General features: G+C 40.9%; 1 protein-coding gene and 1 non-coding gene across 2 annotated transcripts in view; one reads left to right on the top strand and one right to left on the bottom strand.

Moving 5' to 3' along the window:
- Positions 1-27,984, bottom strand: part of FRMPD1 (FERM and PDZ domain containing 1) — a 103,663-nt gene that overhangs the window by 53,621 nt on the left and 22,058 nt on the right. The window lies entirely within an intron of this gene.
- TRNAC-GCA lies at positions 15,110-15,181 on the top strand. The gene has a single exon. It is a non-coding gene; the product is annotated as a tRNA-Cys (tRNA).

Genomic DNA, 27,984 nt, shown 5'->3' with positions numbered 1-27,984 from the left:
GTTCCTCTGCCTTTTCTAAAACCAGCTTGAACATCTGGAAGTTCATAGTTCACATATTGCTGAAGCCTGGCTTGGAGAATTTTGAGCTTTACTTTACTAGCATGTGAGATGAGTGCAATTGTGCAGTAGTTTGAGCATTCTTTGGCATTGTCTTTCTTTGGGATTGGAATGAACACTGACATTTTCCAGTCCTGTGGCCACTGCTGAGTTTTCCAAATTTGCTGACATATTGAGTGCAGCACTTTCACAGCATTATCTTTTAGGATTTGAAATAGCTCGACTGGAATTCCATCACCTCCACTAGCTTTGTTAATACTGATGCTTCCTAAGGCCCACTTGACTTCACATTCCAGGATGTCTGGCTCTAGGTGAGTGATCACACCATCGTGATTATCTGGGTCATGAAGATCTTTTTTGTATAGTTCTTCTGTGTATTCTTGCCACCTATTCTTAATATCTTCTGTTTCTGTTAGGTTCCTACCATTTCGGTCTTTTATCGAGCCCATCTTTGCATGAAATGTTCCCTTGGTATCTCTAATTATCTTGAAGAGATCTCTAGTCTTTCCTGTTCTATTGTTGTCCTCTATTTCCTTGCATTGATCACCGATGAAGGCTTTCTTATCTCTCCTTGCTATTCTTTGCAACTCTGCATTCAAATGGGTATATCTTTCCTTTTCTCCTTTGCTTTTCACTTCTCTTCTTTTCACAGCTATTTGTAAAGCCTCCTCAAACAGCCATTTTGCTTTTCTGCCTTTCTTTTTCTTGGGGACGGTCATGATCCCTATCTCCTATACAATGTCACGAACCTCTGTCCATAGTTCATCAGGCACTCTGTCTATCAGATCTAGTCCCTTAAATCTATTTCTCACTTCCACTGTATAATCGTAAGAGATTTGATTTAAGTCATACCTGAATGGTCTAGTGGTTTTTCCCAATTTCTTCAATTTAAGTCTGAATTTGGCAATAAGGAGTTCATGCTGAGCCACAGTCAACTCCCAGTCTTGTTTTTGCTGACTGTATAGAGCTTCTCCATCATTGGCTGCAAAGAATATAATCAATCTGATTTCCGTGTCAACTGTCTGGTGATGTCCATGTGTAGAGTCTTCTTTTGTGTTGTTGGAAGAGGGTGCTTGCTATGACCAATGCGTTCTCTTGGCAAAACTCTATTAGCCTTTGCCCTGCTTCATTCTGTACTCCAAGGCCAAATTTGCCTGTTACTCCAGGTGTTTCTTGACTTCCTACTTTTGCATTCCAGTCCCCTATAATGTAAAGGATATCTTTTTTGGGTGTTAGTTCTAAAAGGTCTTGTAGGTCTTCATAGAACCATTCAACTTCAGCTTCTTCAGCATTAGTGGTCGGGGCATGGACTTGGATTACCGTGATATTGAATGGTTTGCCTTGGAAATGAATAGAGATCATTTTGTCATTTTTGAGATTGCATCCAAGTACTGCATTTCAGACTCTTTTGTTGACTATGATGGCTACTCCATTTCTTCTAAGGGATTTCTGCCCACACTAGTTCATATAATGGTCATATGAGTTAAATTCACCCATTCTACCAATCAAATAGCGGAGACATTAAAAAATGTTCAGTTCAGTTAAGTCACTCAGTTGTGTCCGACTCTTTGTGACCCCATGGACTGCAGCACGTCAGATTTCCCTGTCCATCACCAACTCTCAGAGTTTACTCAAACTCATATCCAGTGAGTTAGTGATGCCATCCAACCATCTCACCCTCTGTCATCCCCTTCTCCTCCCACCTTCAATCTTTCCCAACATTAATGTCTTTTCAAATGAGTCAGTTCTTTGCACCAGGTGGCCAAAGTATTGGAGTTTCAGCTTCAACATCAGTCCTTCCAATGAACCTTCAGGACTGATCTCCTTTAGGATGGACTGCTTGAATCTCCTTGCAGTCCAAGGGACTCTCCAACACCACAGTTCAAAAGCATCAGTTCTTCAGTGCTCAGCTTTCTTTATAGTCCAACTCTCACATCCATACATGACCACTGGAAAACCTCAAAAATGTTCAGGTCTATAAAAATTTACTTCTCATATACACTTTCTCAGGACTCTACTAGAGGATGTATTCCAGCAAAACAAGGAAGAAAAGAAGAAATGGAATCGAAGAAGATAGGGATGAAATACAGACAAGAAGCTAAGGGAATACTCAGGATGACCATGAAAGGATGTACTACGGTAATGCCTGTCTATAAGACCTAGAGAGAAACCTATACAGACTGGTACATGAAGACACAGGTCTTAGAGAAAAGAAATATGAGCAGATAGATTATCTAATCTGTTTCTGCAGAAATCTCACTGAGATAGTGTTGGAAAGTGTGAAAAGTATTAGCAATAAGTACATGGAAAACTAAACAAATCAAAAACAGGGAATTATAAAATCAAAAAAAAAAGTTGTATAAGAAAGGAAACAAAATTAGAGCTCACTACTTGGCTCAGTATTGAATAATATTTACATTTCTATAATAATATAAACACTGAAAAATTACTTCTCAAAATTAGTGACATGATGATATTGGGAGGATATAGTAAAGGAAAGCTAGTACAGTGGTAAAAGAGCTAAATTCTCATCTGCCATAATAATTAAACAATCTATAAAATTAATAAATTAGGGAAGTAATTTAAGCATACAGTCCATGGGGTTGCGAAGTCGGACATGACTGAGCGACTTCACTTTCACTTTTCACTTTCATGCACTGGAGAAGGAAATGGCAACCCACTCCAGTGTTCTTGCCTGGAGAATCCCAGGGATGGGGGAGCCTGGTGGGCTGCCATCTATGGGGTCGCATAGAGTTGGACACGACTGAAGTGACTTAGCAGCAGCATCCTATATATGGAAGAATAAAATAGGAAACAGAAGAGTAGAAAGAGGTTGCTTCTAAAAAAAAATAAGAAATTAGAGGCTGAGGAGGAGTGGAGTGGAGACTGGTGTTTTCCATTATAAGCCCTTAATATTATTTTTTAAAACTATTTACTTTTAATTATTTAGTTTTAAAAGTATATATACTTATAATAAACACACAGAAAAATATAAAAACAAAATCTCCTGTAGTCCTAACTCTTAGAGTTATCACTTGTGTATTTCCATTCTTTTTCTACATTTATACATGCTATATATTTTTATTAAAATGAGATATTATACATTTCCCACTTAATATTTCATGAACATTATTCCATATTAATATTTAAGCATTTAAATAATTTAAAATTTCTACACAGTATTGTTTTCTTTGGTCATATCATAATCTATTCAGTAAGTCTAATATCAGATATTTGTGCTATTTCCAATTTTTCACTATTATAAAAGCTTTATAATGACTCTTCTTATTCATGGTAAATGGCTACTTCCCAGGTATTTTCTTGGGATAATTCCTAGAAATAGAATTATTGGATTTAAGCATATGTTCATTTTTAAGAATTTGGATGTATTACGTCAAATTGCTTCCAAGAAGCTACCAATTTGCACACCAGCCAGGACTGACCTTTGTAAATATTGAATACTTTTGAAAAATATTTGCTAACAGGATGGAAAATAGTGATTTAAATATTTCTATTTTGAAAAATACATCAGATATAAGTAAACAAAATCCACATTCTCATATAATATTAAGATACTATGCTTTAAATATTTGCTAATGGGATGGAAAGTAGCATCAAATTATTAATTTAAATATATTTCTTGAGAAATATAGAAAACAAAAGTAAATGTCACATATAATTCAATAACATTAAAAATTATATAAGTTGAGTATCTTTCTTCAAACATCCAATCTAGTTCCTAGAGATTATCACTGTTAACAATTTGCTGTGTATTCATTCTAACTTGGACTTCCCTGGTGGCTCAGATGGTAAAGCAGCTGTCTACAATGCGGGAGGACCTGGGTTGGGTCCCTGGGTCAGGAAGATCCCCTGGAGAAGGAAATGGCAACCCAGTACTATTGCCTGGAAAATCCCATGGACAGAGGAGCCTTGTAGGCTACAGTTCATGGGGTCGCAAAGAGTTGGACACAACTGAGCGACTTCACTTTCACTTTTCACTTTCACTCTAACTTTGCCCTAAACTTATAGAGATCTACATTACATATATTAAAATATATAGGCCACAAAAATAGAATCATGTTATACTCAGTGTCTGCATCTTGCATTTTTTAATTGATTAATACATTGTAGATATATTTCCAGATTAGAATGCATTATAGTTTTGATTTGAAGTTACCTGATTACTTGTATATCTGAAAATTTTTTATGCACTATGGCCATTTATGTTTCTTTTTTGTTACTTTCTCATTTTTGTTTTCTCCTTATCTTTCTACTAGAATGTCTGCCTTTCTGTTATTGCAAAAGCACTTTCATACTAAGGATTATTTAATGTCCTTTTGCCAAGGACACTAAGCCACATCATATTTCTATGAGACTTACCAGGGAGAGTCAAGAATGTAGGTTCCAGTGTCCTGACAACACCAAGACTAATCACAAAGGATACAAAAATAAACATTCAGTAAAGTCCACAGGATATTGCTTTCAAGTATCAATTGCCTCAAACACGCCCTTAACAGGAATGAGTTAGCTAGCAATTCTAGGATATGGATGTTAATTCCGTTTGCCTTATGTCTGAACATCACACTTCCAGCACCTCTCCTAAGGGTCTGGGATGCTAAGGAGACTTAAAACCAAGTCATATGAAGATTCACTAAAAAACTGTTTTTGTTCAGTCCCTCAGTCATGTCTGACTCTTTGCGGCTGCATGGACTACAGCGCACCAGGCTTTCCTGTCCATCACTATGTCCCAGAGCTTGCTCAAACTCATGTCCACTGAATCAGTGATGCCATCCAACCATCTCATCCTCTGTCGTCCCCGTCTCCTCCTGCCTTCAGTCTTTTCCAGCATCAGGGTCTTTTTTAAAGACTTGGCTGTTTGCATCAGGAGGCCAAAGTATTGGAGCTTCAGTTTCAGCATCAGTCCTTCCAATGAATATTCAGGGTTGATTTCCTTTAGGATGGACTGGTTTGATCTCTTTGCAGTCCAAGGGACTCTCAAGAGTCTTCTCCAACACCACAGTTCGAAAGCATCAATTCTTTGGTGCTCAGCCTTCTTTATGGTCCAACTCTCACATCCATACATGACTACTGGAAAAACCATAGCTTTGACTAGACGGATCTTTGTTGGCAAAGTAATGTCTCTGCTTTTTAATATGCTGTCTAGTTTTGTCATAGCTTTTCTTCCAAGGAGCAAGTGTCTTAATTTCATGGCTGCAGTCACCATCTGCAGTGATTTTGGAGCCCAAGAAAATAAAGTCTGTCACTATTTTGTTTCTTTAAAAAATTAGAGAATGTTTATTCAACAAAGATCTGTAGGTGGCCTGTTATGATCATGGTTCACAAACGCCCAAAAGGCTACCAGGTAGAAGAGACATGCCATATGTTTCTGGAGTGCAGGGTCAAGATTAATGGGGGAATGCCACAGAGAGGGAGACTCCAGCTCAGACTGAGGTTAGAGCTCTCTAGTGTTCCTAGTGATTCAAGGATGGAATGGGTTTTCTCAACAGTTAGCAAGATCCAGGTCACTGAAGGCAATCAAGCAGAGTCTAAATAAATAACTCTGCTTGGATTACAGAAGGGACCTTACAATAGAGCACAGGGACCAGATGACTTCTTCAGTTGCTTCCATCCATGGAACTTTTATCTAAAAAAGCAGACGAGATGATATTGTGTTCTGTCTCAGAATTCAAAGACCCACATCCCCTGGGGAGTAGCTGGAACTCCTGAAGTCACCACAGTTCTGGAAGTTAAAAATCTCTGACCACTATGTTATTTCAATCTCCAAATGACCGCAGAGTTGCTAAGGATCTCAGACTCATCCATAATGATGCTCCATTTCTTTCAAAGGTCATCTGACTGCAATGGTAACTTACAGGAGACTGTTACAAATGCTGCCAAATATAGTCTAGCTAATTGATTTCTATAAACATATATAGCTCTAATTAAAGTAATTAATTTGAAGTATATATCTGGACTGTGGATAGGCACATGCCTTCATCTAGGGATCCCCAAAGACCAAACAAATGATATCAACCAAGCCATTAAAAGTGCTCCCTGACTCAGCAAAGCCTGAGCAGGAAAGTTTAAAGTCAAGAAAATGACCTGCTAATGGTTTTAACATTTGCCTTGGGAATGCTGAGCCAATAGAAGAAAATAAGAGCCCAGATACTTTCCATACACTTGAATCTTCTCTATAACCCCATTGCTAAGAAGTCATCCAGCCTCTAATTGTTCTGTCATTTATTGTTAGAACTATCTTACTGCCAGAAAATTGCTTTACATAAAGCTGAATTCCACACCCCACACCAGCACACCAACCAGAATAAAGCAGCTCCCTCTTCTATACATCAGTCTCTCTGGACTTGAACAGAGCAATCTTGCCCCCTCTGTCCCAGACCAAGCATCCTCAGTTCATTCAAAAGGTCGTCACACAACAGGATCACTTTAGATTGTCCTCCTAGGGGCACACGCCAGCTTCGCAAAAAGAGCATGAATCTCCAAACGGAGCACACTTCTGGTTGTCTGGAACAAACCACTGTGAAGAGACAAACTCTCTCAAAATATTTTGCAAATGGAAAAGACCAAACACACTAGGGTGATAATCATCTTATAAAGCAAACAGACAAGGATATAAACCCTTCAAAAGGGATATAAGGGGTGATAATAAAGAACTTCAAGAAACCATTAACTGCTAATGAGTAATGAAAAACATCAAAGGAGGCAGCAATGGATAGAAGATAAAGTGAAGAGCTAAAAATCACTTACACTAAATTGAACTTCAGATACCAATTCAAGTGAAACTGTCAGAGCTAGAATCAGGTTGAGGATATTCAGCTTACAAATAATAGGAGCTAGTAAAGAAAGAAAAGGAACGCACAAAATTGTAATAAAAAAAGTTAAAGGTAAATTTCTTGAGCTGGAAAATACATTTCAAATATAAAGAACACAAGAAGCAGCTCTCAGATATATGCCTCAATGAAGGTTCCTTACACATCAGCTCGAGTTCTTAAGTGCCAAAGATTAAAGAATCACCATTAAAATCTGTTTTAAAGGAGTTAAAAAAAATATCATTTGAAAAAGAAAAGATTAAGCTCTTATATTTTGTAGCATATTATTTAGGTATAAACATAGACTCAGTTCATTATTTCTCTTTGGGGAATGTAAAAGCTTTACAAGTGATGTTTGATGCTGTATCCTTGAAAGATATCCCTGGGAGTCGTTCTGTGATTTTTTTTAACCTACTAGTGAAGGTCGTTTGTCCGCTTAGTGGCTTTTTTTTCTTTCACTATTTCTTCTCTTATTACTACTATCAGAAACTTGAGCATAAAGAACATGCCTTATCCCTTTTAATTCTCTCTCAGGACCTGTCACATAGGCTGAATAAACGTTTGTTGAATGACTGAATTAAAATAAAGCAGAAATAAACCAGAAAATAAGAAAAAAAGAGTCACTTAATAAAGACAAAATTAATGTGGGTTCTTAAAGATTGACAAAAAACAGGAAACTACTGGTACAAGTTATTATGAACAAAATGAGAAATGAGCAAAGACAAACAAACATTAGGAAAAAAAACACTAGAGAGTCCTATACATGTTATACACAATTTAGATAAGCTAAGAATATGAGTGGCTTTGGAAGATCTACTGGGAATGCATCTTTCTAGATGCATTCTTCTCATAAATCCTTCAGTCTTCTTGAGGGGCAGACTTCTGCCTAACAAGGTCAGCCCCATAGAACAGTGTCTCCCAAGATTTCCATATCAACCCTTGGTATGTAAATGCATTTGGACCTGTGAAGGGATTTTCCTAGACCAGTTCTTTGGGCAAAGGGGAAGAAATACTTTCTATGTTGGGTGTTAAAAGGAGAAGACTCTAAGACCCATAATGAAGGTGAAAATAGTGAAACACCCTGGTAGTAGCCTCTGGGGATCTGAGATGTTGATCTTTCTTGGATGTGTTAAGATATATACCATTTGTTTAAATATAAATCCAAGTGACTAAGCACACATTCATTGAAAAAACACTCAGGGCAGGTGACCAAGAATGAGAGATGAGTAAGATGCAGCCCCTACCTCAACACCTTTACCCTCAAAGCAAACAACCAGAATTAAAGTTAAAAATTTGAGTAAATTTATACCCGTGGAAGAAATTTTGAAAGTCAATTTTTCAAAAATCTATTTAAAAGTCTACATAGAACTTGCTGTTGTGTTTATCAGAGAATTATTTCAAACACTCTCTCAAAAACTAATGGACAATATTCTTCAACAGAGAAAAACAATAGCATGCGACCAATTTCTCCTAATAATGTAAAGGTAGCCCTAAACTTAAAATTAGCAAAGCTTATACTAAAAAGGGACATCGAGGCCAATCTTACTCATAAAATATTCACAAAATTTCTAAACAAGATTCTAGCCAGAAATGTTAATAATTCCTGATGCTAGCAGATGGGTATTTAAACTTCATTTTACCATTCTCTTGACTTTTGTGTACTTTAAAAATCTTCTCAATAAACTTGTTTTTTTTTTAATTTAAAAAAACCTCCAGTAAAATCCATAAACAACACATTAACAGGATAATATATCATAATCAAGCTGGATTTATCCTAAGAAAGAAAAGTTCCATTTAAGGAAAACTATTTATATGTTTTAGCTCATAAACAGAAAAAAAATAATGGATGATCACATCATAAGATTCTGGAAAATCATTTGTTTTATGTAATCTAATCTCCTTGTTTTGATTTTAAAAAACCAGAAATACCAGGCAATTCAAAATTACTTTAGAATAAAAGATAAAAGCATTCCACTCACAAAGGAAAATAAAAATAACAGTGTTCATCACAACATTAGGGTCACTGGCTAGTGTGATATAACATGAAAGAGAAATGAGAAGTAAATAAACCAAAGGAGCTTAAATCACCAGTGCCTACAGTTGGCATGACTGCATATGGGCCTCAATTTCAAAATATCAGAAATAATAAATAACCTGAGCAAAACTGTTCAGTTGTTAAGACTTAAGAGACTTTATGGACAATAACAAGTACTGGAAAGGACTATACGTGTAAAAGGTGCCTGAACTTGTTCTGAATGAAACCTAAAGTAAAAATTTATCTAAGCTTAAGAAAACAATATAAACAACTTTTCTCTTTAATTTTTCTTAAGGGAAATTTCAAAACATACACAAATCAGACAATAGAATCATGAATCTCCATGCACCCATGGAGTTAGCTTTTATTAATATTTATTGATTTTGTCCACCTTGTTAAACACTTCATAATCAGAGCTATTATACCAAAATGGCATTGGGCTACCCAGGTAGAGAAAGAGCTTTTATATGTGTATCTTTTTATAACATCTAATCTCCAATATACACTAGATCTGAGGATATAAACCAATTGATGATATAAACAAGAAACAAAATGCATGGCAAACATCCAGCCTTTTGAAGAATGAGAGAAAATAAACTACCAAACTAGCATTTTCTCTTAAGCTAACAAATAATTAAGTGCTAAAATGTCTTGACCTTCGTTCCTTGGCTCTTGTGACATCTGTCTCCCCAGTTTCCTCCAGCGTCTCAGACTACACCTACTCACCCACTCCTCTTTCCTCCATCACCTAATTACAGGTTTTGGTTCTCAGCTCCCTTCTTATGTAAATAAATGACACATTATTTCTAAAGCAGTAGTTTCTAAACTTCAGGAACATGAGAATCACCAGGGGAGCTGTTAACAATCCCTGATCACACCCTTGAACAATTAAAACAGACTCTTTGAGGGTTCAAGCCAGATACTGTTAGTTTTAAAGACCCGCCCAACCCTGCGATTCCAATGAACAGCAAAGTTTGAGGCTCCACTGCTCTAAACACTCTCCATTCAGTTCAATTCAGTTGCTCAGTCACGTCCAACTCTTTGCGACCGCACGGACTGCAGCACACCAGGCCTCCCTGTCCATCACCAACTCCAGGAGTTTACCCAAACTCATGTCCATTGAGTCGGTGATGCCATCCAACCATCTCATCCTCTGTCGTCCCCTTCTCCTCCTGCTCTCAATCTTTCCCAGCATCAGGGTCTTTTCAAATGAGTCAGCTCTTCGCTTCAGGTGGCCAATGTATTGGAGTTTCAGCTTCAATATCAGTCCTTCCAATGAACACCCAGGACTGATCTCCTTGAGGATGGACTGGTTGGATCTCCTTGCAGTCCAAGGGACTCTCAAGAGTCTTCTCCAACACCACAGTTCAAAAGCATCAATTCTTTGGTGCTCAGCTTTCTTTATAGTCCAACTCTCACATCCATATATGACTAATGGAAAAACCATAGCCTTGACTAGATGGACCTTTGTTGACCAAGTAATGTCTCTGCTTTTTAATATGCTGTTTAGGTTGGTCATAACTTTCCTTCCAAGGAGTAAGCGTCTTTTAATTTCATGGCTGCAGTCACCATCTGCAGTGATTTTTGGAGCCCTCCCAAAATAAAGTCAGCCACTGTTTCCACTGTTTCTCCATATATTTGCCATGAAGTGATGGGACCGGATGCCATGATCTTAGTTTTCTGAATCTTGAGCTTTAAGCCAACTTTTTCACTCTCCTCTTTCACTTTCATCAAGAGGCTCTTTACTTCTTCACTTTCTGCCATAAGGGTGGTGTCATCTGCATATCTGAGGTTATTAATATTTCTCCTGGCAATCTTGATTCCAGCTTGTGCCTCTTCCAGCCCAGCATTTCTCATGATGTACCCTGCATATAAGTTAAATAAGCAGGGTGACAATATATAGCCTTGACGTACTCCTTTTCCTATTTGGACCAGTCTGTTGTTCTATGTCCAGTTCTAACTGTTGCTTCCTGACCTGCATACAGGTTTCTCAAGAGGCAGGTCAGGTGGTCTGGTATTACAGTCAAAGGCTTTGACACAGTCAATAAAGCAGAAAGAGATGTTTTTCTAGAACTCTCTTGCTTTTTCAATGATCCAGTGGATGTTGGCAATTTGATCTCTGGTTCTTCTGCCTTTTCTAAAACCAGCTCAAACATCTGGAAGTTCACAGTTCATGTATTGCTGAAGCCTGGCTTGGAGAATTTTGAGCATTACTTTACTAGCGTGTGAGATGAGTGCAATTGTGCTGTAGTTTGAGGCTAATAGAGTTTTGCCAAGAGAATGCACTGGTCATAGCAAACACCCTCTTCCAACAACACAAGAAAAGACTCTACACATGGACATCACCAGATGGTCAACACCAAAATCAGACTGATTATATTCTTTGCAGCCAAAGATGGAGAAGCTCTATACAGTCAGCAAAAACAAGACCGGGAGCTGACTGTGGCTCAGGTCATGAACTCCTTATAGCCAAATTCAGACTTAAATTGAAGAAAGTAGGGAAAACCACTAGACCATTCAGGTATTATTACCTAAATCAAATCCCTTACAATTATACAGTGGAAGTGAGAAATAGATTTAAGGGACTAGATCTGATAGACAGAGTGCTTGATGAACTATGGATGGAGGTTTGTGACATTGTACAGGAGACAGGGATCAAGACCTTCCCCAAGAAAAAGAAAGGCAAAAAAGCAAAATGGCTGTCTGAGGAGGCCTTACAAATAGCTGTGAAAAGAAGAGAAGTGAAAAGCAAAGGAGAAAAGGAAAGATATACCCATTTGAATGCAGAGTTGCAAAGAATAGCAAGGAGAGATAAGAAACCTTCCTCAGCAATCAATGCAAAGAAATAGAGGACAACAATAGAATGGGAAAGACTAGAGATCTCTTCAAGAAAATTAGAGATACCAAGGGAACATTTCATGCAAAGATGGGCTCGATAAAGGACCGAAATGGTAGGGACCCAACAGAAGCAGAAGATATTAAGAAGAGGTGGCAAGAATACACAGAAGAACTATACAAAAAAGATCTTCATGACCCAGATAATTACGATAGTGTGATCACTCACCCAGAGCCAGATATCCTGGAATGTGAAGTCAAGTGGGCCTTAGGAAGCATCAGTATTAACAAAGCTAGTGGAGGTGATGGAATTCCAGTTAAGCTATTTCAAATCCTAAAAGATGATGCTGTGAAAGTGCTGCACTCAATATGTCAGCAAATTTGGAGAACTCTGCAGTGGCCACAGGACTGGAAAATGTCAGTGTTCATTCCAATCCTAAAGAAAGGCAGTGCCAAAGAATGCTAAAACTACCACACAGCACTCTCCAAGGGTGATGTCATTTACTCTCCCAGTTTCAGCTGCTTAGAGAATCAACTGCTTCTTTAGGATCTCTACCAAGATGTCCCATAAGCACTTGGGCCAGTTATATATAAGATAGAATTCACTGTCTTTCATTGCTCCACTCCTCAAATCGTCTCCTCTAGGGTGGAACATTTTATTGAAGGAGACCACTATTTAATTTTCTAACTGCCCAAGCCAAAAATCATTCTTGACTCTTTCCCCTTGTTACATGCCCCACTTTGAGCAAGTCACAAGTCCTATTGACTTTGCTCCCAATTACCTTTGTGCACGTGTGTGTGCTTTAGTCATGTCTGACTCTTTGTGACCTTATGGACCGCAGCCAGCCAGCCAGACTATTTGTCCATGTGATTCTCCAGGCAAGAATACTGGAGTGGGTTGCCATGCCCTCCTCCAGGGGATCTTCCCAAACCAGGGACTGAACCCGCCTCTCTTATGTCTTGTTCATTGGCAGGTGGTTCTTTACCATTAGCACAACCTGGGAAACCCTCCAATTACCTTCATCTCTCACTAACTCTCCTTTCTTAGTGCTATAGCCATTGCTCAAACTTTGATCCTATCTGAAATACTATGATAATCTCCTAGCCAGTCTCTATGCTTCTAGACTTACCCTCCATCAATCTATCCTCCATGTGGCTGCCAAAATGATATAATGTAATCCTAATTATGTCACTTTTATTTTTAAAATCCTTTAGTGGTTTCCCTTCATCTTTAGGATAATGTCTGAGCTCAAGAATTACAATAATATTAATAACACAAGTACATTAACATACTACCATTTACTATGTGCTAGACACTGGGCTAAGCAATTTATATGTGTTATCCTATTTAATGCTTATTACAATCCTCACTTAAAAAAAGGAAATTGAGGCATGAAGAGGCAATTTGGCCTTTTAGTACATAGCAAGGAAGTGGCAGAAATGAAATTCCAAATCAGATTAGCTTGCTGGTCTCTGGAGCTGGACTCAACTATTCTCTCCCACTGCCTTCCTCCCAGCCTTGAAGTGGCAGTCAAAGCCTTTTGTGAGCGGCCCCCTGCCTACCTGTCTGTCATCTCCCTTACACTGCACACTCCATTAGAACTGAATTACCCACTGTTCCCCAAACACTGTCATGCCTGATTTCTCACACTGCCATGCCTCTGTTGATGCTATTTCCTCTGCCTCGTCCACTTGCCCTGCCTGTCACGCCCCAAATTCCAACTGATACTTCAGTGTGTGGGCATAACAGTACACCGGTCAAGCACAAACTCTTCCCTCTCCAGCTTGTCTTTTCATCTGGAAGAACAAGTGCGATGATTCCTGCATGGTCATGTTCCAGGGTTGGTTAAAGGTTTACATTCCAATGTGTTGTGACAATTCTTTGAAAACTATAAAGTTCTACACAAATGTGTCCAAGGGAAACCTGTTTTTTTGAGGTTGTGTAAAGCTCAGTTATATAACCAAATCTGAAACATAAGTTTGAACTATGAGAAGTTCATCTCTGGGACTTCCCTGGTGGTCCAATAGCTAAGACTCCATGCTCTCAATGCAGAGAGCCTGAGTTCCATCCCTGGTCAGGGAACTAGATCCCACATGCTTCAACTGAGAGTTCACAGGCAACAACTAAAGATTCCACATAATGCAACAAATATCGAAGATCCTGCATGCTGCAACTAAGACCCAGCACTGCCAAATAAATAAATAAATATTAAAAAAAGAAGTTCATCTCTGCCATAAAAAAGGAATGAAGTCCTGGTAGGTGTTGCAACATGGATGAAACTTGAAAACATTACACAAAGTAGAAGCAACCAGACACGAAAAGCCACATATTGGATGATTCTATTTATACAAAATGTGCAGAATGTACAAATCCATAGAGACAGAGCATTGATCAGTGGTTGCCAGGGCCTGTGGGAAAGGGGAAATGAGGATTGACTGCTAATGGGGAAGACGTATATTTTGGGAGTGATAAATACTCTGGAATTAGACAGTGGTGATGGTAGCATAACCTTGCAAATATGCTAAAAACCACTGAATTGTACATTTTAAAGGAAGTTTCTCTCTGGCACTGAGCTTAACCCTTCTGCCCCCTTTCCCTTAATGGTAAGTAATATCCAACTCCAATAAGGAACCTGTCTTTCCTCATATCCTCCCCCCGTTCTTTCTTAGTAAAACCCAGAACACTGGTTCCCAAAAAGCATTACAAGCATCTGGAGGGCTGATTAAAACACCAATTGTAGGGCCCCAGAGTTTCTAATTCAGTTGCCCTACAGTAGTACAGTAGGGCCCAAGAATGTGCATTTTAACATCCCTCTAGATAAAAGCTAGGGAATCTGAAAAGAGCACTGAGCTAAAAGTCAGGAAACCTGGATTTTCTTCCTGACTTTGACTCTAATTAGGCCTGAAATTGCACAAGTCACCAAACTTCTGGTTATTTCTTTTATAAGCACTGAACTTCTCTAAGAATCTGCCAGTCCTAAAATTATGTTTTGGACCTCATCAGTTTCCTCCTTAAGGCCTCCAGGGCTTCCCATCCCTAATATCCAATCTCTACCCAGATGTCCAATTCAACTTCCCACCTGACACATTTGGCAAAGGAAGGGAACAAACATAAATATATAACCTACAGCGTGTCACTGACTTCTCATGACAGCCCTGTGTGGTGGGAATCCATAATTGCATTTTAAGGACAAGGAAGCTGAGTCTTGTAAAGGGTAAAGAACTTCCTCCAAATGACCAAGGGAACCCAAGGCCGCATCCTCCTCCAATCATGTAATTCTCTCTTCCAATGCTTAGCTGGCCCTCGGAAGAGCCCTAGGGGGCCGCGCCTGTGCATTTGTTCGTGATCTCCTCATCTCTGGTGGCTCAGATGGTAAAGCATCTGCCTGCAATGCAGGAGACCCAGGTTCGATCCCTGGGTTGGGAAGATCCCCTGGAGAAGGAAATGGCAACCCACTCCAGTACTCTTGTCTGGAAAATTCCATGGATGGAGGAGCCTGGTGGAGTCCATGGGGTCACAAAGAGTCAGACATGACTGAGCAACTTCACTTTCTTTCTTTCCTCACTCTCTGAGACTTAATCCAAATCCTATCTAACCTTCAAAACTCAGCTGGAGCTCCACCACATCCAGGGTGGGTTCCTGCTTACCAGTCTACCACGAACTACCCAGTTTCCAACATAGCAGAGCTGTTGTGCTATGTCTTACCCTTTCTTTCCAGCACCTGACCTCCTTGTCTATGCTCTCGTCTTATGTTTCCAAACTTCATATGGATTCAGAGTTGTTGTTGTTGTTGTTTTTTGCCTTCCAGATTGTAAACTCCTTGAGAGGAGCAGAAAGGTGTCCTGTTTCTTCATAATCCTTGCAGGGCCCAGCAGAATGCCCCGAGCTCAATCGACATTTGCTGAATTAATAATGGCAGGTTACAGATGTCGGAAATGCTGTGGTGAGCTCAGAACACTAGAACAATAAGCAGCTTTAATTCTTTTTCAAAAACATTGAAAGATTTATTGAATAATTCTATAGTGCCTTACAATTTTCTAAAGTTTCACACACATGATTTCATATAATCCCCAAATAACCCTTCCCCCCCCCCCACCGACTCCTGTATTGCCCCTCCCTCTTCCCCCTCCTTGTAACTACTAGTTTGTAGTTATATCTATAGTTATATCTCTATATCTGTAAGTCTGCTAGACTCACTAGAACAATAAGCAGTTTTATTTCCTGAAGTTCTAAGCCAAAAGGAAAAATTAATTGCAAATATTTTAGGGAAATGCATATTTACGTTTCTGGTCAATTATTTGAGATCATCTTGGTTCATTACAGTGATTATAGCTCAGTGAGAGAGAATGGGCTGCATTCATTTTCTAAAAGAAATTCAGATGAAGATGGTACTTTATCAGAAAAATGACAGTTCTGAGAAAGTGAGAAAGGTAGGGGGAGCAAGTCAGCCAGAGTATTATGCCTGTGACATGCCATCTGCCTAAAGAAAGATTCTATGGTACAGCACCTCCTACTTTACCTTCAGCCTAAATATTAATGATAATATTCATTAAGTCACATGTCTGATCATACTATTGATAGATATGGGGTTTTTTCTTGGTACATATTAAAGTAAATATACAACTATTTAAAGAAAAATGGTTGTTCCTGAATCACCTGAAACCACCCTGGGTGCCACATGGTACAAAAACAAACCTTTGGGAAACACAGGCTCAAGGCATCACCATGCCACCCAGATTTCGCATCTGCCTAACAGGATTAGACATCTCTCAGGAAGGGCATAGCCTCTTATCTAGCTCAGTGCAGATGGCCTCTGCATGGCCCTCTGGGAGCGACAGGGTGGCAGCAGGAGCAGTCAGCACGTGGGGCTGTGCCTTTCCCTTGCTAGTGATCTAAGGGCCCAGTGACACCAGGAGACTGGAAACTGGTCACACAAGGCATCTACTTTATCAAGTGGACAGTGAGCCCTGGAAAGAACATGGGAGAAAGCTGCCACTAGCAATAACACTGTCTCCAAGGCCTCATCTCACCATGGCTATGCTTGAAGGGGCCCTATAGGCAGCCCCGAAAGGTAGATGGCAAAATGGCACTGCTGAATTGGCTGTGGCTGCCAAGCCTGTCAGTCCAAGAGAGACAGAACACCTGCAATCAGCCATACCCTCAGGACACATAACCCAGGTCATGTACATTCCTTCTCTGAGTTTCAATTCTCCTGCCTGTAAAGAGGCAAGCATGGATGTACCTTGAAACCCTGTGCTCAGTGAAAGGAGCCAGTCACCAGGGACATACGTGTTATACGATTCCATTCATATGAGAGTCCAGAAGGGGCAAATCTATAGTGATAGAAAGGAATTAGTGCTGGCTTAGGTCGAGGGGCTTGGGGAAAGAGGAGTGTAACAAAACAGACAAAACTGACGACCCTGATGAAGCTTACTTTCTCATGGAAGCTCTCACTAGACAAGAAATGACAAACATGATAAAGGAAATGAATTAAGAACGTTAAAAACTGATAAGGGCTAGGGAGAGAAAAAAAGAATTAGATTAGTTTATCAGTGCTATGGAGCTGGAAGTCAGGGGTCAGGCCAAAGTTTTTCCCATTATGGGTTCTCCCATTCACATCTCCAGAAGGCCAGAGAGCTCTTCTCTTTCTTTTCAATTCTCATCAAAGCCTTTGGCTATGACATACCTGGACAGACATCATCTTGGCACCTGTTTCGCTTTCCTCCTCTCCAAGCCAAGGCGTACACCCACACACTCACTCAGGAAATACTCACTGATCAGCAGTGTGCCAGGACACAGGCTGACGGGGACACTGAGACAAGCGAGCACAGTTCTCACCCTCATGGAGTTTGTAATTCACTGGGGGGAGTCGGAGCTATAAACACCCAATTGTAATTCACAGCAGAATGGTAGCAGTGATCTGCTGGAGACACACAAGCACGGTTTGCGAAGGTTTTGCACTGTCCTCTGCAGTTTTCAAAGCAGTCTCCGGGGCATGGAGAGCTCATGTGGTGGGCACATCTTCATTCCCTCCTTCTGTGCTTTGACAGTGCTGCTGGGCTCAAGGCTCTTCCCCAGTAACTTCTCATGTCAAGTGCACAGGCCTGGATGTGACCTGGGTTCCAGTCCCAGCTCTCACTCACTTGTACATCTTTCAACAAATACCTTAACCTTCCTGAACCTGTATCAGTGAAGTGGGTTGACTTCACCTACCTCACAGTAAATGAGATAATCTAGTCATCTAATTATACTATATATTATAGGGACTCAGGGGAGGAGGGAATAGGGTATGTTTGTTTGATGGTTTCCTTATGAGATGAAAAAATCCAGAAACTAGTTAGCAGTAATGATAGCACAATACTGTGAATATACTTAATGCCGCTGAATTGTGCATTTGAAAATGATGTTTTAAAGGTAAATTCTATGTTCTGTGTATTTTGCCACACATATATTAAAGAATATGTGACCAACCATTTCAAATACAAGACAGCCAAAAGTCCATCTTGAAAAGGGGCCAAAGCCTTGATGCCTGGGGCCTTCATGATAACACATTTTCCCTGCGGCTACCTGCTGCTTCTCAGGTGCACAAAGTATCCAGGTGCTGGACCAGAAGCTCATTAGGGATTTTCTATCTCAGAGACCGTAAGATCCTCCAGCTTTTAGTACCTGCTTGTTATGGGGTCACACAGAGACAGACACGACTGAAGCGACTTAGCAGCAGCAGCAGCTGACATTCAACGTGAAGTTCTTTTTGTCTTCATAGACTTGTTGGTTATTACAAATGCTCCAAACCTGTTAAGAAAAATCCTCTTTACCACCATTTGGGTATAATTCAACAAAACTGTAGAATGTAGACTCAAAGGCTAGATTTGTTTTTTTATGATCAAATGAGTCATCAAATGTCATTACCTGCCAACTAATTTCAATAGCTTCTGGCATGTGTGATACCACAGGCACCAAAAGCAAAACCCACAGCAAGTACAGTGCTTGGGAAATTCAGACCGAGCACCCCAGAGTGGCTCAAATGAAGCAGCTTGCCACCCGGGTGGACTGAGATTTGCCTCCATGTGTTTGCATCCAGGGAAAGAAAGCAAGATTCCAAATCTACCATGCTAAAAGAACAACAACAGCCACAACTACAGCACAAGAAACTAAGAATGGTTCCCAAAGCTGGGTGCAAGGCATGCTTTTCAGAGCTCCTGCCTCATGACCTGTGACATCAGGCTATGTCCTGCCCAGAGAGATCTTGAGGTCACCTCAAAAAGTCTTTACCCTTCCCATAGACTTGGCACTGGCCATGGGCTTGTAGGCTCCCAGTCCCTGCATTTCTCAAGTCTAGTCCCTGCAACTATCTCAAGTGGAGGGATCTGGTCCAAAAAATCAATGCTTTCCATTCAATTCATATCAAGCACTCTCTTTTTACTGTGCCCTATGCCGGGTGTGGTAGAGGAGATCAAGGTTAGCCAGACACAGCACCTGGCCTTTGAGAGTTTGTTGTGTTATCAAGAGGATTCGACACCTACATAATTAACTCCTAACCAACGTGAGGCCGAGTGTGGGGCCCATGAGAAAGGGATGTCTAAAATGCTCCAGGGAGTCTGTGAAAGGGCTCCTACCAACCAGTGTGGCAGCATGTGTCTTGCTCATCTCTGCATGGGGCTTAGGGATGGCTGGTGGCTGTCAGACAGCCAAGAATACCGGGTGTCACCTGCCCATCAGGACCCTGTGCAAGGATTCAAGCCAATGAGCCACTCTGGCCATCTTAATTAAGCCCTGATTAAGCATTCTGCCCAGAAACCTCCTCTCCATCCTGTAGAATTGCCCAATTTATAGCCAACGATTCAGAGAATCAGGTCAGCTGTTCAGAGATGGCAGCCATTAGGAGCAGTGCCAACAACTGTGAACAGATGCCAACTGGAGTCAGAAATCAGTGAAGACAGTAGGGCCCAGAAACACAGAAACTTAGCCCTAACTGAGCATTCTGCCTTCTGTCCCTGACTTCAGTTCAGAAAAGTGTCCAGTTGGGCCAGTCCACTTTAAAAGGACAGACTCTCCTGGCTGGGAGTTTTGCTCAAGGAAAGAAGGCAAAGGCTGTGCAACAAAGATGCTCAATGAGACAATATCTCCAAGAAAGAAAAACAAAACACCTGACAACAGAGAGTAAGTAAGTTACAGCACATCCTCTTTTCTGAATCCTTAAGAAATGATAACCAGAAGCTGTATAACATTTCAGGAAAAGCAACTGTTTTCATGTAAAGTGTAAACTCTGGGCTATAAAGCCACATCTGTGTTCTGGGTACAGCTGTAAAATTGATGTTGGGCAGTGGCAGGCAGGAGACACAAAACAGCAAGTTTGATCTGATGGATGATGGGTTTAGGCTGTAAATGTCTTCTGTTTTTATTTGCATTCCAATTATTGTTTGTGTACAATGATACCTCATTTTAGGATCAGACTGACAATTTCTGAGCAGAGAAACAAAGCTCTGGGGACTGGCAACGTGGCAAGCAAATGCAGTCAGCCTGAGTGTCAGCAGGGGCACACCTTATGTGCCCCTGTGCGATCTTTAGCAAGTCCCTTTCTTCTTCTAGAACCTCCATTTCCACCTCTAGACCTAGAAGGATTCTAAGGCCCCTGCCACCCCTGATTCCATGATTCTCACCAGCAGAGAGCTCAGAGGTCTGAACTACTCCCACATGACAGACACTAACCAGCCCACACTGCGGCACCTCTGTGGCACGGACATCATGGGCACCATTAAACCCCCCACTACCCCAGCTTCCCAAGCACAGGACCCTGGCATCCATTTGAGAGTCTTTTCCTCTGTCTCACTGCTCTCGATCTCCCAGGGAATGCAACCCTACCAAATCGCTCCCATTTTTGCTCTTGCTGCTGAGCCTTTGCACTTGCCATTTCATTGCCAGGTACCCTCTTCCCACTCCTGGCTTGTCTGATTCATTTTTTAAAAAACAGTTTTATTAAGATGTAATTCACATACCATAAACTTCACCTACTTGAAGTATACAAGTCAGTAGTTTGGGTAAGTTCATGGAGTTGTGCAACCATTACCACAATGAATTTTACCACGTTTTCATCATCCCAGAAAGGAATCCTATAGCTGTCACTCTCCCATTTTCCCCTCAACAATGCCTTCTCAGTCTCAGGAAACCACTGGTTTACCCTAGTTGATTTTTAGGTCTTGGTCTATATCCTAACTGCTAACTTTTTTCTGATCTCCAACTCTGGGTTGGGTGCATCCATATATCCCTAGTTTCCCTCTCTCAGAACTACGTGTTTATATATCCCCTGCTAGAGTATAAGCTCCATGTCAGCAGGACTGTGGTTGTCCAAGTCACTGTGTTTCTTCATTGCCTGATAGTCAGTAAACATTGGTTGAATGACTAAAACCAATGGTGCAATTTAAAGGAGAAGGTGAAAGTCACTCAGTCCTGTCCAACTCTTTGAGACCCCATGGACTAATACTGGAGTGGGTAGTCGTTCCCTTCTCCAGGGGATCTTCCCAACCCAGTGATCAAACCCAGGTCTGCAGGCAGGTTCTTTACCAGCTGAGCCACCAGGGAAGCCTAGAGCTAACGAGTCAAAGCCAAACCCTATGAAGATAGCCCTACTGAAAAAAAAACTCAACAATGAACAGGGTCTTCTCAATACTACATATAGTTGAAGTAACAACACATTAAAAAATTTATGATATTCAGGTTTTCTACCACTTATTCCCACGAGAGCCACCATTGGAATAAGGCAGATCCTTGTAAAATGAATTTTATTCAGGTGTGTTAACAAAATAAGGCCATGAGTGAGAGGGAAAACTGCCTTGGAGGCTGAGTAAGAAGAGCAGAAGGGACTTCCCTGGCTGTCCAGTGGCTAAAACGTCACCTTCCTGTGCAGGGGGTGTAGGTTCAACCGCTGGTTGGGGAACTAAGATCCTATATGTTTCACACCAAAAAACCAAAACATAACACAGAAACAATATGGTAACAAATTCAATAAAGACTTAAAAAAATAGTCATATCAAAAAAAATCTTAAAAAGAAAAGAAAGATTCATGTTTTAGGAATTCAATATTTATAGAGTCTATGTGACCTGGCATTACCAGGTCATTACTGAGGAAAATGAATACAAATACTTTTTGCTTAAAAGAAAATGTCAGGAGAGAAAACAAAGAAGGAAGGAGTTCTGAAAGTTTTCTATAAAGCCATTCTGTTAAGCAATTTCTATTTTCTTGCAGATTCCTCATTATAAAATTAGAGCTGTGTTTCCTTGGACAATAACCTAGGCCATGGGAGCTTATTTCAAAATCCAATGACTCTCATAAGAAAAACCAATTACTTCCTAAATAAACATTGAGATGATTTTTCCAATATATCAACATACTGCTGCAAAACAGTTACAGAATAAAAACAGAAGTCTCACCTACTCCCTCTCACACACTTCAATCTACATCGTACACTAAAAGCAGATTAGACTTACTAAAAGCACAGCTCTAGTCATGCCTAGTCCTCATTCAAAACCCTTCAATGGCTCCCGTTGCCTTAAGGATAAAGAACAAACTGTGTTTGAAGATCCTCCTCCTTTAGGAACTGACCTACTTGTGTAGCCTCATTTCCTGCTGATCACATTCAAATAGGGCTTCCCTGGTGATTCAGACAGTACAGAATCTTCCTGCAATGTGGGAGACTTGGGTTTGATCCCTGGGTTGGGAAGATCCCCTGAGAAGGAAATGGCAACCCACTCTAGTATTCTTGACTAGAGAATTCCATGGACAGAGGAGCCTGGTGGGCTACAGTCCATAGAGTCACAAAGAGTTGGACACAACTGAGCAACTAACACTAACTAACCTTCAAATAACCCCTGATTCAGACAAATGCACTGAGAGCCCCTGCCATGCCATTATCTTTTTTCCACCTCTGCCTAGAACGTTCTTTTGTTGTTGTTTAGTCACTAATTTGGTCTGACTCTTCAGCAACGCCATGGATTGTAGCCCCATCAGTCTCCTCTGTCCATGAGATTTCCCAGGCAAGAATACTGAAATGGGTTGCCATTTCCTTCTCCAGGGGATCTTCCTGACCTAGGAATCAAACCTGTGTCTCCTGCAGTGGTAGGTGGGTTCTTTATCATTGAGCCACCAGCAAAGCCCCAGAATGTTCTTTATGCATCTCCAAACTCTTCATGTCAAAAGCCTGCCTCCTTTTAAGACTCATTCAAATGTTCCCTCCTCCATGAAGTATTCCATGATGTCCTCTTCTGTAACACATCATCTCTATCACCTCTAGGCCTCTATAACCCTTTCACTGGAGATGATTCTCATGTGTTTATCAATGGCTGCCTTAAAAAGTAAGAGACTCAGGTTCAATCCCTGGGTAGGGAAGATTCAATAGAGGAGGGCATAGAAACCCACTCCATTATTCTTGCCTGGAGAATTGCATGGACAGAGGAGCCTGGTGGGTTACAGTCAGAGGGTTGCAAAGAGTCGTGTCTGACTGATATGATTTAGCACACATGCACAGCTTATATTACAGTCATTTCTGAACTTAGTCTCTACTTCCTGATAAACTACAAACTCAAATACATTTCCCCCTCACACTTAACATATGCCATGCAAATAGAAGATACTCAAATATCTGTTGAACGAACAAATTTTAAAAAATGAAACAAAACATAGCGCAATACAGTCAGTGGTAGTCTAATTTATCTCTGTCCTTAGAAAGGTAGCAAGTCTTAAAATTTTAAAAATATACCTCACTGGTTGGAATATTTTGCTGTCTACAAAACTGTTTTCATTGATATCCTCTCTTTACTTTCATTATTTGCCCACAAATATTTCACTCATTGCTAGATTGTGTGTGTGCTTTGTGATGATGGGAGGAAGAGTGAAGAAAGGGAATTATTATTAAAAACTAGCAACAGAGAAGCTCCTTCTTCAGTGAACAAAGTCAAAATCAACAAAAAAGCCAAAGTGTGTCACTACACTGGCTGTCAAACATGGGAGGGGTGGTAGGAGTGGGATACAGTTTAAGACCTGCCAGGCAATGGTTATCTTACTTTACTGAATACAGGCACAAACAAACCTTGTGCGCACCAGAACCCACAGATCCCACTGAGACTGACACAGAACTGTGTTTGGGTGTCTCCTGCAGAGGTACGGGTCAGCAGTGGACTGCTGCAGGGGCAGGGCATCTGGGTGCAGTAGACCTGGGTATGGCATAAGCCCTCTTGGAGGAGGTCACCAGTAATCCCACCATACAGCTACCAGGACTTACACAGAACTGGGGAAACAGACTCTTGGAGGGCACAAACAAAACCTTGTGTGCACCAGGACCCAGGAGAAAGGAGCAGTGCCCTCACAAGAGACTGACCCAGACTTGCCCATGAGTGTCCAGGAGTCTCAGGCGGAGGTGTGGGTCGGCGGTGGCCTGCTGCAGGGTTGGGGGCACTGAGTGTAGCAGTGCACGCATGGGACCTTTTGAAGGACAAAACCATTATCTTCATTACCTCCACCATAGTTTGGCCTCAGGTCAAACAACAGGGAGGGAACACAGCCCTGCCCATCAACAGAAAATTGGATTAAAGATTTATTGAGCCTGGCCCCACCCATCAGAACAAGACCTAGTTTCCACCTCAGTCAGTCTCTCCCATCAGGTAGCTTCCATAAGCCTCTTATCCTTCTCCATCAGAGGGCAGAAAGAATGAAAACCACAGTCATAGAAAACTAACCAACCTGATCACATGGACCACAGCCTTGTCTAACTCAATAAAACTAAGAGCCATGCCGTGTAGGGCCACCCAAGACGGACAGGCCATGGTGGAGAGTTCTGATAAAACATCATGTGCTGGAGAAGGGAATGGCAAACCATTTCAGTATTCTTGCCTTGAGAACCCCATGAACAGTATGAAAAGGCAAAAAGATAGGACACTGAAAGATGAACTTCCCAGGTCAGTAGGTGCCCAATATGTTACTGGAGATCAGTGGAGAAATAACTCCAGAAAGAATGAAGAGAGGGAGTCAAAGCAAAAACAACACTCAGTTGTGGATGTGACTGGTGATGGAAGTAAAGTCCGATGCTGTAAAGAGCAATAATGCATAGGAATCTGGAATGTTAGGTCTATGAATCAAGGCCAATTGGAAGTGGTCAAACAGGAGATGGCAAGAGTGAACATTGACATTTCAGGAATCAGCGAATTAAAATGCACTGGAGTGGGCGAATTTAACTCAGATGACCATTATATCTACAACTGTGGCCAAGAAAGTCTTAGAAGAAATGGAGTAGCCATCATAGTCACAAAAGAGTCTGAAATGCAGTACTTGGATGCAATCTCAAAAACGACAGAATGATCTTTGTTTGTTTCCAAGGCAAACCATTCAGTATCACAGTAATCCAAGTCCATGCCCCGACCAGTAACGCTGAAGAAGCTGAAGTTGAATGGTTCTATGAAGACCTACAAGACCTTCTAGAACTAACACCCAAAAAAGATGACCTTTCCATTATAGGGGACTGGAATGCAAAAGTAGGAAGTCAAGAGATACCTGAAGTAACAGGCAAATTTGCCCTTTAAGTACAAAACAAAGCAGAGCAAAGGCTAACAGAGTTTTGGCAAGAGAACACATTGGTGATAGCAAACACCCTCTTCCAACAACACAAAAGAAGACTCTACACATGGACATCACCAGATGGTCAATATCGAAATCAGATTGATTATATTCTTTGCAGCCAAAGATAAAGAAGCTCTATACAGTCAGCAAAAACAAGACCGGGAGCTGACTGTGGCTCAGATCATGAACTCCTTATTGCCAAATTCAGACTTAAATTGAAGAAAGTAGGGAAAACCAGTAGACCATTCAGGTATGACCTAATTAAATCCCTTACAATTATACAGTGGAAGTGAGAAATAGATTTAAGGGACTAGATCTGATAGACAGAGTCCCTGAACATCTATGGACAGAGGTTCATGACATTGTACAGGAGGCAGTGATCAAGATCATCCCCAAGGAAAAGAATGGCAAAATGGCTGTCTGGGGAGGCCTTACAAATAGCTGTGAAAAGAAGAGATGTGAAAGGCAGAGGAGAAAAGGAAAGATATACCCATTTGAATGCAGAGTTCCAAAGAATAGCAAGGAGAGATAAGAAAGCCTTCCTTAGCGATCAATGCAAAGAAATACAGAAAGACAATAGATAGAATGGGAAAGAGTAGAGATCTCTTCAAGAAAATTAGAGATACCAAGGGAACATTTCATGCAAAGATGGGCTCAAGAAAGGACAGAAATGGTATGGACCTAACAGAAGCAGAAGATATTAAGAAGAGGTGGCAAGAAAACATAGAAGAACTATGCAAAAAAGATCTTCATGTCCCAGATAACCATGATGGTGTGATCACTCACCTAGAGCCAGATATCCTGGCATGCAAATTCAAGTGGGCCTTAGGAAGCATCAAACAAAAGTATGAACAAAGCTAGTGGAGGTGATGGAATTCCAGTTGAGCTATTTCAAATCCTAAAAGATGATGCTGTGAAAGTGCTGCACTCAATATGTCAGCAAATTTGGAAAACTCAGCAGTGGCCACAGGACTGGAAAAGGTCAATTTTCATTCCAATCCCAAAGAAAGGCAATGCTAAAGAATGCTCAAACTACCACACAATTGCACTCATCTCACGCACTACCAAAGTCATGCTCAAAATTCTCCAAGCCAGGCTTCAACTGTATGTGAACCATGAACTTCCAGGTGTTTGAGCTGGATTTAGAAGAGGCAGGGGAACCAGAGATCAGATTGCCAACATCTGTTGGATCATCAAAAAAGCAAGAGAGTTCCAGAAAAAACATCTACTTCTGCTTTGTTGATGACACCAAAGCCTTTGACTGTGTGGATCACAACAAACTGTGGAAAATTCTTCAAGAGATGGAAATACATGACCACCTGACCTGCCTCTTGAGAAATCTGTATGCAGGTCAAGAAGCTACAGTTAGAACTGCACATAGAACAACAGACTGGTTCCAAATTGGAAAGGAGTACGTCAAGGCTGTATATTGTCACCCTGCTTATTTAACTTATATGCAGAGTACATCATGAGAAATGCTGGGCTGGATGAAGCATAAGCTGGAATCAAGATTGCAGGGAGAAATATCGATAACCTCAGATATGCAGATGATAGCACCCTTATGGCAGAAAGTGAAGAGGAACTAAAGAGCCTCTTGATGAAAGTGAAACAGGAGAGTGAAAAAGTTGGCTTAAAACTCAACATTCAGAAAACTAAGATCATGGCATCTGGTCCTATCACTTCATGGCAAATAGATGGGGAAACAGTGGAATCAGTGACTGACTTTATTTTGGGGGGCTCCAAAATCACTGCAGATGGTGACTGCAGCCATGAAATTAAGAGGCTTGCTCCTTGGAAGAAAAGTTATGACCAACCTAGATAGTATATTAAAAAGCAGAGACATTACTTTGCCAACAAAGATCCATCTAGTCAAAGCTATGGTTTTTCCAGTAGTCATGTATGGATGTGAGAGTTGGACTACAAAGAAAGCTGAGCACTAAAGAATTGATGCCTTCGAACTGTGGTGTTGGAGAAGACTCTTGAGAATCCCTTGGATTCCAAGGAGATCCAACCAGTCCATCCTAAAGGAAATCAGTCCTGAATATTCATTGGAAGGACTGATGCTGAAGCTGAAAACTCCAATACTTTGGCCATCTGATGTGAAGAACTGACTCATTGAAAAAGACCCTGATGCTGGGAAAGATTGAAGGCAGGAGGAGAAGGGGACAACAGAGGATGAGATAGTTGGATGGTATCACTAACTCAACGGACATGAGTTTGAGTAAGCTCCAAACATTGGTGATGGACAGGGAAATCTGAGGTGCTGCAGTCCATGGGGTCACAAAGAGTCAGACACGACTGCATGAACTGAGTATGTGATCACCTGGAGGGCTCATTAAAAGACAAATGGGCCCCACCCCCAGAGTTTCTGTGTCTGTAGTCTGGGATGGGGCTGAGATTTTGCATTTCTAACAAGCTCCTGGTAACATTGATAGGGACCACATTCTAAGGATCATCCATGCAGTCTGGAAAATGAATCCAGGGCTTTAACAGAGGAGGATTTGCTGTGGTATATGGCGCAGGCATTCCTAAAGCTAGAAAATTCATCTTTAATTAGATTAAAACACACAGAAAAATTAAGTTGGAATGTGATTTTCTTTTTTTCCTTATCATGTGTAGTTCA

The sequence above is a fragment of the Bubalus bubalis genome, chromosome 3, assembly GCF_019923935.1.
Source record: "Bubalus bubalis isolate 160015118507 breed Murrah chromosome 3, NDDB_SH_1, whole genome shotgun sequence".
NCBI classification, from domain to species: Eukaryota; Metazoa; Chordata; class Mammalia; order Artiodactyla; family Bovidae; genus Bubalus; species Bubalus bubalis.
This window is presented reverse-complemented; position numbering and strand designations above follow the sequence as displayed.